Here is a 12,500-nt window from a genome sequence, read left to right as displayed (position 1 = left end):
CCAACTCCTCTGCCTCCTCAAGCGCTTCCAGACGCCTACCGACACCACATGCTGCTGGCTGGCTGTCTGTTGTTACAATGGAATTTTAAAAAAAAAACAAACAAAAAACCCCAACTCTATTAAGATTTTCGATAGTTGGAAAATAATAATAAATTAAGATTTTCGATAGATTGAAAATAATGATAAATTGATTTTAGCAGGGCTGCTGAGTTAGCTTATAGGAGCGAGCTAAAGTAAGAAAGAAACACGCCGAAACACACCGACCGGCACCCCCGACGACGGACCACGGGTAAACGGCGGGACTTTGCCGCCTCTTAAGCAAGTTTGACTGACGACTACCACGGCTATTCGGCTAGGTAGGTAGGTAGGTAGTCCTCCTCCTCGGCCACCTAGCCGTCGTCGTCGATCGAGCGACCGGGTATATTCAAGACGCCTCTACCGACACCACCACACCAGCGGGCAGTTTAGCGAGCTTGCCAACTCCTCTGCCTCCTCAAGCGCTTCCAGACGCCTACCGACACCACATGCTGCTGGCTGGCTGTCTGTTGTTACAATGGAATTTAAAAAAAAAACAAACAAAAAACCCCAACTCTATTAAGATTTTCGATAGTTGGAAAATAATAAGATTTTCGATAGATTGAAAATAATGATAAATTGATTTTAGCAGGGCTGCTGAGTTAGCTTATAGGAGCGAGCTAAAGTAAGAAAGAAACACGCCGAAACACACCGACCGGCACCCCCGACGACGACCACGGGTAAACGGCGGGACTTTGCCTCTTAAGCAAGTTTGACTGACGACTACCACGGCTATTCGGCTAGCTAGCTAGCTAGGTAGGTAGGTAGGTAGGTAGGTAGTCCTCCTCCTCGGCCACCTAGCCGTCGTCGTCGTCGATCGAGCGACCGGGTATATTCAAGACGCCTCTACCGACACCACCACACCAGCGGGCAGTTTAGCGAGCTTGCCAACTCCTCTGCCTCCTCAAGCGCTTCCAGACGCCTACCGACACCACATGCTGCTGGCTGGCTGTCTGTTGTTACAATGGAATTTAAAAAAAAAAACAAACAAAAAACCCCAACTCTATTAAGATTTTCGATAGTTGGAAAATAATAATAAATTAAGATTTTCGATAGATTGAAAATAATGATAAATTGATTTTAGCAGGGCTGCTGAGTTAGCTTATAGGAGCGAGCTAAAGTAAGAAAGAAACACGCCGAAACACACCGACCGGCACCCCCGACGACGACCACGGGTAAACGGCGGGACTAACTGTGACTCTCTTAAGGTGTGAGGAGGCTTTGCCTCTTAAGCAAGTTTGACTGACGCCTACCGACACCGGTCAGGTCGGCGAGGCTCCCGGCGGCCCCGAGCGGGACCACAGGTTGCGGAAGGCGTCCAAGTGAGCGGCGGCGACGCCAGGAGGCCCCCGGGGTCGACTCCGCGGCCCCCGGGTCGGTGTGCGGGCCTCCAGAGCTCGATAAAGTAGTGGTGTCGCTAGCGGTCGAGAAGGCACTTTTCGACGCCTACTGCCACCCCCACATGGCGGTAGGCGCAAAACTGGAAAATCGCCGACCAGAAATGTCGCTTCGTATAATCGACGTTTTTTTTGACCACCATTTTCAGGTGTCGGAGGTGGGTCTGGACGAATACCAACACCATTTCTGGGGTTTCACAACCGCCCGGCTTCTCCGACATATGTTGGAAAGGAGTAGCGATCGAGCGAAGGGGGCTGTCGGTAGGCGGCCGCGGGTTGCATGTGTGCCCGGGACAGCACCCCCATCCAACTAAGGGGTGTCCCCCGGGGGCCAGGGGGACCTCGTCCAGGTCGGCCGGGCGCTTCCAGACGCCTACCGACACCGGTCAGGTCGGCGAGGCTCCCGGCGGCCCCGAGCGGGACCACAGGTTGCGGAAGGCGTCCAAGTGAGCGGCGGCGACGCCAGGAGGCCCCCGGGGTCGACTCCGCGGCCCCCGGGTCGGTGTGCGGGCCTCCAGAGCTCGATAAAGTAGTGGTGTCGCTAGCGGTCGAGAAGGCACTTTTCGACGCCTACTGCCACACCCCCACATGGCGGTAGGCGCAAAACTGGAAAATCGCCGACCAGAAATGTCGCTTCGTATAATCGACGTTTTTTTTGACCACCATTTTCAGGTGTCGGAGGTGGGTCTGGACGAATACCAACACCATTTCTGGGGTTTCACAACCGCCCGGCTTCTCCGACATATGTTGGAAAGGAGTAGCGATCGAGCGAAGGGGGCTGTCGGTAGGCGGCCGCGGGTTGCATGTGTGCCCGGGACAGCACCCCCATCCAACTAAGGGGTGTCCCCCGGGGGCCAGGGGGACCTCGTCCAGGTCGGCCGGGCGCTTCCAGACGCCTACCGACACCGGTCAGGTCGGCGAGGCTCCCGGCGGCCCCGAGCGGGACCACAGGTTGCGGAAGGCGTCCAAGTGAGCGGCGGCGACGCCAGGAGGCCCCCGGGGTCGACTCCGCGGCCCCCGGGTCGGTGTGCGGGCCTCCAGAGCTCGATAAAGTAGTGGTGTCGCTAGCGGTCGAGAAGGCACTTTTCGACGCCTACTGCCACCCCCACATGGCGGTAGGTGTAAAATCGGAATAGACCGGACCAGGAATGTCGAGGGGGAAAAAAATGACAAAGTCCTGGTGTGCCTAGGCGTCGAGAAGGCACTTTGCGACGCCTACCGACATCCCCATGTGGCAGTAGGCGTAAAACTGGAAAATCGCCGACCAGAAATGTCGCTTCGTATAATCGACGTTTTTTTTGACCACCATTTTCAGGTGTCGGAGGTGGGTCTGGACGAATACCAACACCATTTCTGGGGTTTTCCAGTTTGAAAGTTTTATAAAACATGTTCGGTAGGAAGCACACTTTGGTGTGTCGGTTCGTCGGAGCAGCGACTCTTTGCCTCGTGGTGGTCCGGAACGTCTCTACGGGCTTGTCGCAAAGGCGTCAGAAAGTGGCATCTCCGCCGCCTAGGGCTGTCACCGTTATCGCTGTCGCCGCGCTCCAACTTGTTTTGATCCGCCGCCTTCGTTCCTGCCAACCGTGCGCCCGCTCATCGTCGTTAGGTTATAATACGTGGTACGTGTGTGTGCTTCTCCGTGGACCTAGGGCTGCTCGACGTGTCGAACGATATGTTGGAACAACTAACGGCTCCTTTTCCTGGTTCCATAGTCGTCGTGGTACCCGCGTCGTCAGCCATATCTATGTCCACCATGTTTAGCCGATACGTTTGCTGCAGCTTCTGCTTCCGCCTCAGCGTTCGCCGCTCTCAGCCGCCGCTGTTGTTGCTGCCGTTCTGCCATTCAACCACTACCTGCGAATCTTTCGATGATCGGCCGAACGACCCATCGCTGTGCGACCGATAAATCCTCCGGATTAGGGAGAAACGCCGCCGCTCTCTGCCGCCGTCGAACGGAAAAACGTACATTGTAACGAACGAACGAACGAACGAACGAATTAACGAACGAGCGAACAAACAAACAAAAATAGCCGCGGGGGATGCACTATGTAGATCCTGATCCCCTTGTAACCATACGTACGTTGTTCGATGCTCTCCCGTCCTGGAAGTCGCCGCAGCAAACAGGAGGATGAGCAGCAGCAGGCGCCGCCGCCGTAACCGCCGCCTGCCTGCCGCCTCCTACTCCTGTCAGCGTCCGATCTCACAGCCGTGTGAACGTTCGCTGACACCCGATTTCTTTCCGTCTGGCAAAACCTTGGACGTCCCGCTCGCGGTACACGTGCTGCAGCGACTTCTCGTCCGACAACGCATAAGCGTCGACGTCTGCCGCCGCATCTTCTGATACGTGGACGGTGATAGCGCTAGTCCCTTCTTGCGCCACCTCCACCTTTGTTAGCGCCAAAGAAGATCGATCGAGCAGTCGTGGTCGCAGTCGATTAACCCGTTTTCACCGTCCGCAGTTCCCAAGCCGCCGATCAAGTCGTTGCTCTTCTTGTTCGTTCTTCCCATACCGTCGATTTGCACGGCTGCCGGATGAGCCATCCTCTGTCCGGCGAAGCGCTCACGTCAGTGATCGATACTTGCACCGACAGTCCTCCCGCTCGCGACTCGGTGCTCGAATCGGACTCGTTCGTTTTTATCTCGATGCGATTGTGAAAAGGGGGACCGGTCGTCAATGTCGTGTGTGTCGACGATGTTGTTCGCCCGGTCCGCCGCGTTGTTGTCGTTTTTTTTTTTTTTTTTTTCCCCTAACGTTCGCCGTCGCACGGACGAAAGGGTGAGAAAAAAAAAAAAGCTCGAAAAAGCCGCCCAAAAAAATCGGACCGAGGAGCCGCTTGCGAGAACGCGCCATGTGCACGTTGTCTCTCCTCGGTTTTCCGAGCACGAACACGACGCCGGTCGGTCGGTCGGTCGACGAAGGCGACGACGAAGGTGACGGGAAAATTTACGCCGCCGCTGCCCTGGTCCAGCTCCTCCCCGATGACGGCTGTGATGTTGACGTTGACGTTGGCGACGACGACGACGACGACGGAGACGACGACGACGACGAGACGGCATCGATGGCGACCACGATGACGACGACCTCGACGAGTTCAGTCTGCACCTTGACCTCCGATGTCCGTGTGCACTGCCGTCGTGCTGTTTGTCGTTTGTCGTATGTATCGCTGTCAAGGGTGCCGTTGTCGTTGTTGTTGTCGACGTTGTTGCTTGCTCTCTCGTCTCGGTCGGTTGGTACGTTGATGACGACGACGACGACGACGAAGACGACGACGACGACGACGAGACGGCATCGATGGCGACCACGATGACGACGACCTCGACGATTCCAGTCTGCACCTTGACCTCCGATGTCCGTGTGCACTGCCGTCGTGCTGTTTGTCGTTTGTCGTATGTATCGCTGTCAAGGGTGCCGTTGTCGATGTTGTTGTTGTCGACGCTGTCGTCTGTTCTCTCTTCTCGGCCGGCTGTGACGTGGACGTTGACGACGACGACGACGAGACGGAATCGATGGCGACCACGATGACGACGACCTCGGCGAGTTCAGTCTGCACCTTGACCCTCGATGTCCGTGTGCACTGCCGTCGTGCTGCTTGTCGTTTGTCGTATGTATCGCTGTCAAGGGTGCCGTTGTCGTTGTTGTTGTCGACGTTGGTCGCTTTCGTTCTTTGAGTCTCGGTCTCGGTCCAAGTCAGGGGAGAAACAAAAAAGAGGCCATCAGCGCGGGCAGCGCGCTTCTACTGACGGCGAACCCCCTCGAAAAATAAATAAACACGTGCCCGTCGTTGTAGTTGTCTGTCTTATGTCGGTCGGTCGGTCGGTCGGTCTGTCGTTCTGTCGAAACAAAGTCCCAAATTCCAACGATACCTGGTTGATCCTGCCAGTAGTCATATGCTTGTCTCAAAGCTTAAGCCATGCAAGTGTAAGTTCACGCCACGCATTAGAACGGGCGAAACCGCGAATGGCTCAGGAACCGGACCTAATCCTCGGGACCGTATTCCTCCTCGGAGGCGATGGATAACTGTGGCAATTCTAGAGCTAATACATGTGACACAGGCCGCGATCGGTCGGCGCGCCGTCGTCGCCACGCCTCGCGCGCTGGCACCCGCGTCGGCCGTTCCGGGTCGCGGCGCTACATATTAGACTGAGACCGATGCGCGTCATTCCGTCCTCCCGTCGTCGGCGTTCCCGCTCGCGGGTCCGTTCGGTGGCGGGGCTCATAGGGCGGCGCGCTCCGCTTTGGTGACTCTGGATAACTCACTGGTCGATCGCACGAGCTTTCACGCCCGGCGACGGGTCTCTCGAGGGTCCGCCCTATCAACTGTCGACGGTCGGTTAAGTGCCTACCGTGGTTACTACGGGTAACGGGGAATCGGGGTTCGATTCCGGAGAGGGAGCATGCGAAACGGCTACCACATCCAAGGAAGGCAGCAGGCGCGCAAATTACCCACTCCCGGCACGGGGAGGTAGTGACGAAAAATAACGACGCGGGACTCTGTCGAGGCCCCGCGATCGGAATGAGTACACTTCAAATCCGTTAACGAGGACCAACCGGAGGGCAAGTCTGGTGCCAGCAGCCGCGGTAATTCCAGCTCCGGTAGCGTATATTAAAGTTGTTGCGGTTAAAAAGCTCGTAGTCCGAACTCGGGTTCGTGGTCGCGCAAGCGGCCCCGGGGCGGCGGCGCCATCGTCCGTCGTTGACTTTGGTCGTCCGTTCGCATTCCCGGCCCTTTCCGCCGGTGTCAACCGCTAGCATACCCGCCACGCGGTCCTGCCGGCGAGGTGGACGAGGAGGTCGTGATCGGGATCCGGGAAAAAAAAACAAGTGGTCGTCGGTTCGGTTCCGGGAGTAGTCTAACGGGGGGGTGCTACGTGTGTGTGTTTGGGTGCGTTCATTCGCATCCCCGCACTCTGACCCCCGCGCTTCTCTCCCTCTCCCTTTCCGCGCGTTCCTCTTTTTTTTGAACCCCCCGGTCCGCTCCGAGTCCCTGCTTCGTGTCTTGTCTGCGCGCGTGTTGCGGTCGGCGGTTTCTCCTCCAAGGGTGCTCTTAACCGAGTGTCCGCGGCGGCCGGTACGTTCACTTTGAAAAAATTAGAGTGCTCAGAGCGGGCTGTTCAAGCTTGCATACGATAAGCATGGAATGATGGAAGAGGGCCTCGTCTACGTCTGTCGGTCTCCGTCTACGGCGAGGCAATGATCGAAGGGAGCGGTCGGGGCCACTCGTATTGCGACGTTAGAGGTGAAATTCTTGGATCGTCGCAAGACGAACTGCAGCGATGGCGTGTGGCAAGCACGTTTTCCTCGATCAAGAGCGAAAGTCGGAGGTTCGAAGACGATCAGATACCGTCGTAGTTCCGACCGTAAACGATGCCGACCGGCGATCCGCCGGCGTTCGCTTCCATGACCCGGCGGGTAGCCTGCGGGAAACCAGAGTTCGGTTCCGGGGGGAGTATGGTTGCAAAGCTGAAACTTAAAGGAATTGACGGAAGGGCACCACCAGGAGTGGAGCCTGCGGCTTAATTTGACTCAACACGGGAAAACTCACCCGGTCCGGACACCGGTAGGATTGACAGATCGATAGCTCTTTCTCGATTCGGTGGGTGGTGGTGCATGGCCGTTCTTAGTTGGTGGAGCGATCCGTCTGGTTGATTCCGATAACGAACGAGACTCCGGCCTGCTAACTAGTGCGCCGATGTCAGTGATTTTTACGGCGGGCTCGGCGTCCTCCGTGGCGCTCGGGTCCGGGTCGGTTTTCTCACGCACTTCTTAGAGGGACGGGTGGCAGAAAGCCACACGAGGCGGAGCGATAACAGGTCTGTGATGCCCTTAGATGTCCGGGGCCGCACGCGCGCTACACTGGAGGTATCAGCGGGGACTTCGCCCCGGCCCGAGAGGGTTGGGAAACCTCTGAACCACCTCCCGTGATAGGGATCGGGGCCTGTAACCAACCCCGTGAACGAGGAATTCCCGGTAGGCGCGGGTCAACAGCCCGCGTCGATCACGTCCCTGCCCTTTGTACACACCGCCCGTCGCTACTACCGATCGAACGGTCCGGTGAGGTCCTCGGATCTGGCCGACGACGCCGCCGGGCAGTGCGCGACGTGTCCGTCACGACACTCGTGCATCTACGCCTCGGCGTTCGATGCCTGGAGAAGACGACCGAACCCGATCGTTTAGAGGAAGTAAAAGTCGTAACAAGGTTTCCGTAGGTGAACCTGCGGAAGGATCATTACCGTTTTCCCGTTCGAGACTGGTTTGTTGTTTTCCGGCCTACCTCCTCTGTCTGTCGGCGTCAACGCCTCGAATGCGCGCAAACAAACCTATAAAAGGCGGAGCGAGAGATAGATTTGTGGTGACGCGGAGGTTTTTAAAGCCCCAGCTCTTCTTGCTTGCTTCCGCGTCTTACCACCTGTTTGTTTTTTCGCCCACCGCAAGTGATGGCCGCTTCTTCTTTGCCTTGTCGCCGCTTTATCGTTTTTTGTTTTTTTGCAGCCGCTGTGCCACCGCCGCTAGCTAAAAACAAACTACTCGCGACATTGCAATGCCGTCACGCCTCCTCGCACAGACCTCCTCGCACACTACTAAATCTATATAAACAAAAACTAATATAAAAAAACCCAAGTGCTGAACCCTGGACGGGGGATCACTCGGCTCGTCCGTCGATGAAGAGCGCGGCCAGCCGCGAGAACTGATGCGAATTGCAGGACTCAGTGAACATCGACACCTCGAACGCACATTGCGGCCCCGAGATCCCTTGTCTCGGGGCCACGTCCGGTCGAGAGGCGGAACGTTACATGTCTTTCTCCGTTAACGAAACGACATCTTGCCGTCCCCGTGCCCGCCCGGTCCTCGGCACGGTGGTAACCGGGACGTCGCAGGAGCGAGTGACGAGGGGGAAGAAAAATAAAAAAAGAATTGACTCCTTTCAATGTCTTTTTTTTTTTTAAAACCCTCTCCGGCCTCCTCCTTCGTCTCCCGCTGGCAGACCGCGGAGTCTTTTCCCTTTTCGACCGCGTGAAGAAACACTGTGGAGGAGGAGCAGGAGGAGTCTGTCCGAAAGCAGCCGAAGGGAGAACAAAACAAAAAAAAAGCACCGACCTAACCGACTGCCGACGTAAGCGCCGCCTGCTCGTCTCGCTCTCTGCCTCATGAAGGTGTCTCTCAGCGACGCCTCGAGCAGCGCGACGAGCACGGCCGTCGCACCGTAAAAAGGTGGCCGCGTCGTAGGCAACGTCGGATGGGGAGGACCCAGGCTTTTTTTTAATTGTTGGCTTCTTCATTTTCGGTCGGACGGGCGCTATATCGGCCAGCCGTCGTCACACGGAGGGTACCGATCGAGATTCCTCTCCTCCAAACACCACACTCTACTAAAAACCGCCGCCCTCGGCTCGGACGAGACGACCCGCTGAACTTAAGCATATCGCTAAGCGGAGGAAAAGAAACCAACCGGGATTCCCTTAGTAACGGCGAGTGAACCGGGAGAAGCCCAACGCCGAATCCCGTCGCAAGTAAAAGGCTTCGGGACGTGTGGCGCATGGGTCGAAGGCAGCCGTTCGTTTTCGTCTCGCATAGTTCGGAGTTCCCTCGATCGGGGCCGCCCGCGGCGGGTGCCAGGCCCATTCGGTGCGGACGGCGAGCGACGGCCTTCGATCCGAGAGTCGGGTTGCTTGGGAACGCAGCCCAAATCGGGTGGTAAGCTCCATCCAAGGCTAAATACCGGGACGAGTCCGATAGTCGACAAGTACCGTGAGGGAAAGTTGAAAAGAACTTTGGAGAGAGAGTTCAAGAGAACGTGAAACCGCCCAGGGGTAAACGGGTGGGACCGCTCACCGCGATCGCGGGGGGACTCAGTCCGGTGCTGCCTAGGCTCGAGCCCAAACTCGATGTGTGTTCTTGAAAGAGAGGCCGTCGCGGCACAGGTCGTCGTTCGTCGTGTCCGCGGGGGACTCGTTCCCCGCGGTTCCAGCTTTTGTGCCCGCGTCGCCGACGAAGGAGACGGGCCGCGTGGATAGCGGGAAGGGAAACGTGGTGACGACCGCGGCGTCGGTAGGTGGCTGCGTCGGTTGGCTGCGACGGAGGGGACTCGTCCTCTCGATCGCTGCTGCCGCCGGGCCCTAACCCGCCGCATCCGTCGCCGCCGCTTCTTCTTTCCTCCTGCTCCCTCCGCGCGCGACTCCGCTGCACCCGTCCCCTTCATCATCGCTCGGCGTAATCATGGCGCGGGCGCTTCGGCGCGACCTCCGCGCGGCCGGCACCGGACGCACTTCCCCTCCGGTCCGTCGTCGCGACCCGTTCCCGGCGTGCAGGTCGAACACGCGGGTTTTTTTCCGTAGGCGGCAGGCGTTTCATCACCCTGAAAACCCCCGTCTTCCCACCTTGTGAAGTCGGGGGCCACCGGCCGTCGGGCCCGCGAACGTAACTGCCCCTTTCTGCCGGGAACGGAGGAAATCTGACACGATCCGTTACACGTGGCGAGCCGGTCCGTTTTGATCCCGCCGGAAGTCGCGTGCGGGCGACGCACTCTGTGTGTCGCTCCTTAGGCGCCCCACCGTCTCGGGCGCGTGCGCGATGAGAGGCGGGATAGGACTGGCGCGGCCTCGCCGTCACGCACCTCGCCGACGTTTCGGGTTCTTGTCGGGGGCAACCCCGCCCGCGCCCGTTTCCGTTTCCGGAGAGGTCGCTCGGCGACGCTTTTTTACTCGAGCCGCCCGCCACCCCGGGTCAGCGACGTGCATCGGCAACCCACCCGACCCGTCTTGAAACACGGACCGAGGAGTCCTGGCCGTTCGCGAGTCGTAGGGGCCACCTCTGACTAACCCCGAAGGCGAAGCGAAAGCGAGAGAGCGTGTAGGAGGGCGTCGATCGGGAGAGGTGTCGTGGCAAAGTCGTCCGGGGGTCGTCGGGGGGTGTCGTCGGTCTCGTGCCGTCGTCTTCTCCTCGCCTCACCCGCCTCCGAGCCGTGCCCGATCCCGCCGGCGCGGCGTTTTCGGCCTTCCGCCGTCGCTGCTGCGGTGCCCGCAACTTTTCCTTTTTTCTCTCTTCCCGAGAGAGATAGGAGAGGGAAGGCTCGTGGCTGACGTGCGGTTGTTTTTCCCTCCTCCCCGAGAGGGGACCGGCGCATCATCCAAAAAGGGGAATTGCCGGGCGCCAGCTTCCATATCCTCCTTCCGCCCATCGGTGAGATCCCGCGGCTTGAACTAGTCCTATTTTGTCGTCGAGTTTAGGCGCTGCGCGCGGGCGCATCACCCCCGGGTCGGTTTCCCCTTTTTCCGAGTACGACTCGGCCGACTCTGGCGTAGCGAGCGACCAGGGACCCGAAAGATGGCGATCCACGCCCGGTCGGGATGAAGCCAGAGGAAACTCTGGTGGAAGTCCGAAGCGCCTCTGACGTGCAAATCGATCGTCGGAACCGGGTGTAGGGGCGAAAGACCAATCGAGCCGTCTAGTAGCTGGTTCCCTCCGAAGTTTCCCTCAGGATAGCTGGCGCTCGATCGTCGCAATTCCATCCGGTAAAGCGAACGATTGGAGGCCCCGGGGCCGTTCACGGCCTCGACCTACTCTCGAACTCGGAACGGGTGGAACGGGCCGACTCTCCCGAACGACGGAGCCGACCCATCCGGCCGCCGCCGCCGCCAGCACGCTTCGCTGGGCGGTTGGTCACCTCGAATGCGAGTGCCAAGTGGGCCACTTTTGGTAAGCAGAACTGGCGCTGTGGGATGAACCAAACGTCCGGCTAAGGTGCCTAACGCGACGCCCATGAGATCCCCGAAAGGGTGTCGGTCGATATAGACAGCAGGACGGTGGCCACGGAAGTCGGAATCCGCTAAGGAGTGTGTAACAACTCACCTGCCGAATCGACCGGCCCCGAAAATGGATGGCGCTGGAGCGACGGACCGATGCCGGACCGTCGCGGCGAGGAGCGATGAACTTTCGCGCCGAAACGATGCCGCGACGAGTAGGAGGGCGCCGCGGCGAGCACGGAAGCCTAGGGCGCGAGCCCGGGTGGAGCCGACCGCGGGTGCAGATCTCGGTGGTAGTAGCAAATATTCGAACGAGACCTTCGAAGACCGAAGTGGAGAAGGGTTCCGTGCCAACGGCGGTCGAGCACGGGTCAGTCGGTCCTAAGACGCGGGCGAAAGTCTTCCCGAAAGGCGCCGGATCCGTTATGAAAGTGAAAGCGATCGAATCGAATCGAATCAAAAGCCCAAACAAAAACAAAGCGGCCGGCCTCCCGTCGAAAGGGAATCGGGTTAATATTCCCGAACCCGGACTCGGAGAGGGCCCGGGGGTGGCGACGCTGTCGGCAGCGATGTCGGCGGCGCCCGTCGCTTCCCGGGCGAAACCGCGGTGACGCAAGCGAGCCCGGAGACGTCGCCGGGAGCCCCGGGAAGAGTTCTCTCTTCTTCGTAAAGGACCATGTCCGTGGAATCGGCTCGTCCGGAGATACGGAAAAGGTACCTGTAGAGCGCCGCGGCTCGGGCGGCGTCCGGTGCGCTTTCGGCGGCCCTGGAAAATCCGGGTCCGGTTTTCGCAGCTCTCGAGTCGGTCCGTACCCACCATCCGCAGCAGGTCTCCAAGGTGTACAGCCTCTCGTCGATGGCATCAATGTAGGTAAGGGAAGTCGGCAAAATGGATCCGTACCTTCGGAAGAAGGATTGGCTCCGAGGACCGGGTCGGTCGGGCCGTGCCCGCGCGAAGCGAGGAACCGGTACGGGGCTGTAGCGTTCGCTCCGTTCGCGCTTTGCGGCGAAGGCATAGGGGCCGCGGCGGTCCGTTGTGCGGCGGCGTGTTCCGGTCGAGCGGTCGCGGTCAAGCGAGCGTGTGTTGCGGGTCGGAGAGCGATACGGGTGGGAGTCCGCCGTCGGGCGGCAGGAGTGTGGCGTCGACCAAAAACGGCGGGGGACCGTCGGCGGGGGTCGTCTTTCTGGCGGCGGCGGTTCAAGCGGCTTTTCTGCGGGGTGCTTCGCTCCGGGGTCGGGGTGGCGGCGGGCGGCTCCAATCCGTTCGTCGCAACGTCTCCGTCCTCCTCG

At 59.1% G+C, this 12,500-nt stretch overlaps 2 non-coding genes and 1 pseudogene across 2 annotated transcripts in view; all 3 read left to right on the top strand.

Annotated features, from left to right (window-relative positions):
• The first annotated feature begins 5,333 nt into the window (after window positions 1–5,333).
• LOC145273485 (small subunit ribosomal RNA) lies at window positions 5,334–7,702 on the top strand (annotated as a pseudogene).
• A 395-nt stretch (window positions 7,703–8,097) lies between these two features.
• LOC145273286 (5.8S ribosomal RNA) lies at window positions 8,098–8,255 on the top strand. Its single transcript, XR_013866283.1, has one exon. It is a non-coding gene; the product is annotated as a 5.8S ribosomal RNA (ribosomal RNA).
• Window positions 8,256–8,848: 593 nt separating this feature from the next.
• LOC145273171 (large subunit ribosomal RNA) overlaps window positions 8,849–12,500 on the top strand; it is a 5,724-nt gene continuing 2,072 nt past the window's right edge. The window contains exon 1 of the ribosomal RNA XR_013866202.1: window positions 8,849–12,500. This exon is cut by the window's right edge and continues 2,072 nt beyond it. This is a non-coding gene — a ribosomal RNA (large subunit ribosomal RNA).

Source organism: Euprymna scolopes, unplaced genomic scaffold, assembly GCF_053919585.1.
Source record: "Euprymna scolopes isolate OS-2025 unplaced genomic scaffold, ASM5391958v1 sca1, whole genome shotgun sequence".
Taxonomy (NCBI): Eukaryota; Metazoa; Mollusca; class Cephalopoda; order Sepiida; family Sepiolidae; genus Euprymna; species Euprymna scolopes.
Note: the sequence above shows the minus strand (reverse complement) of the source record. Positions and strands in the feature narration are given on the sequence as shown.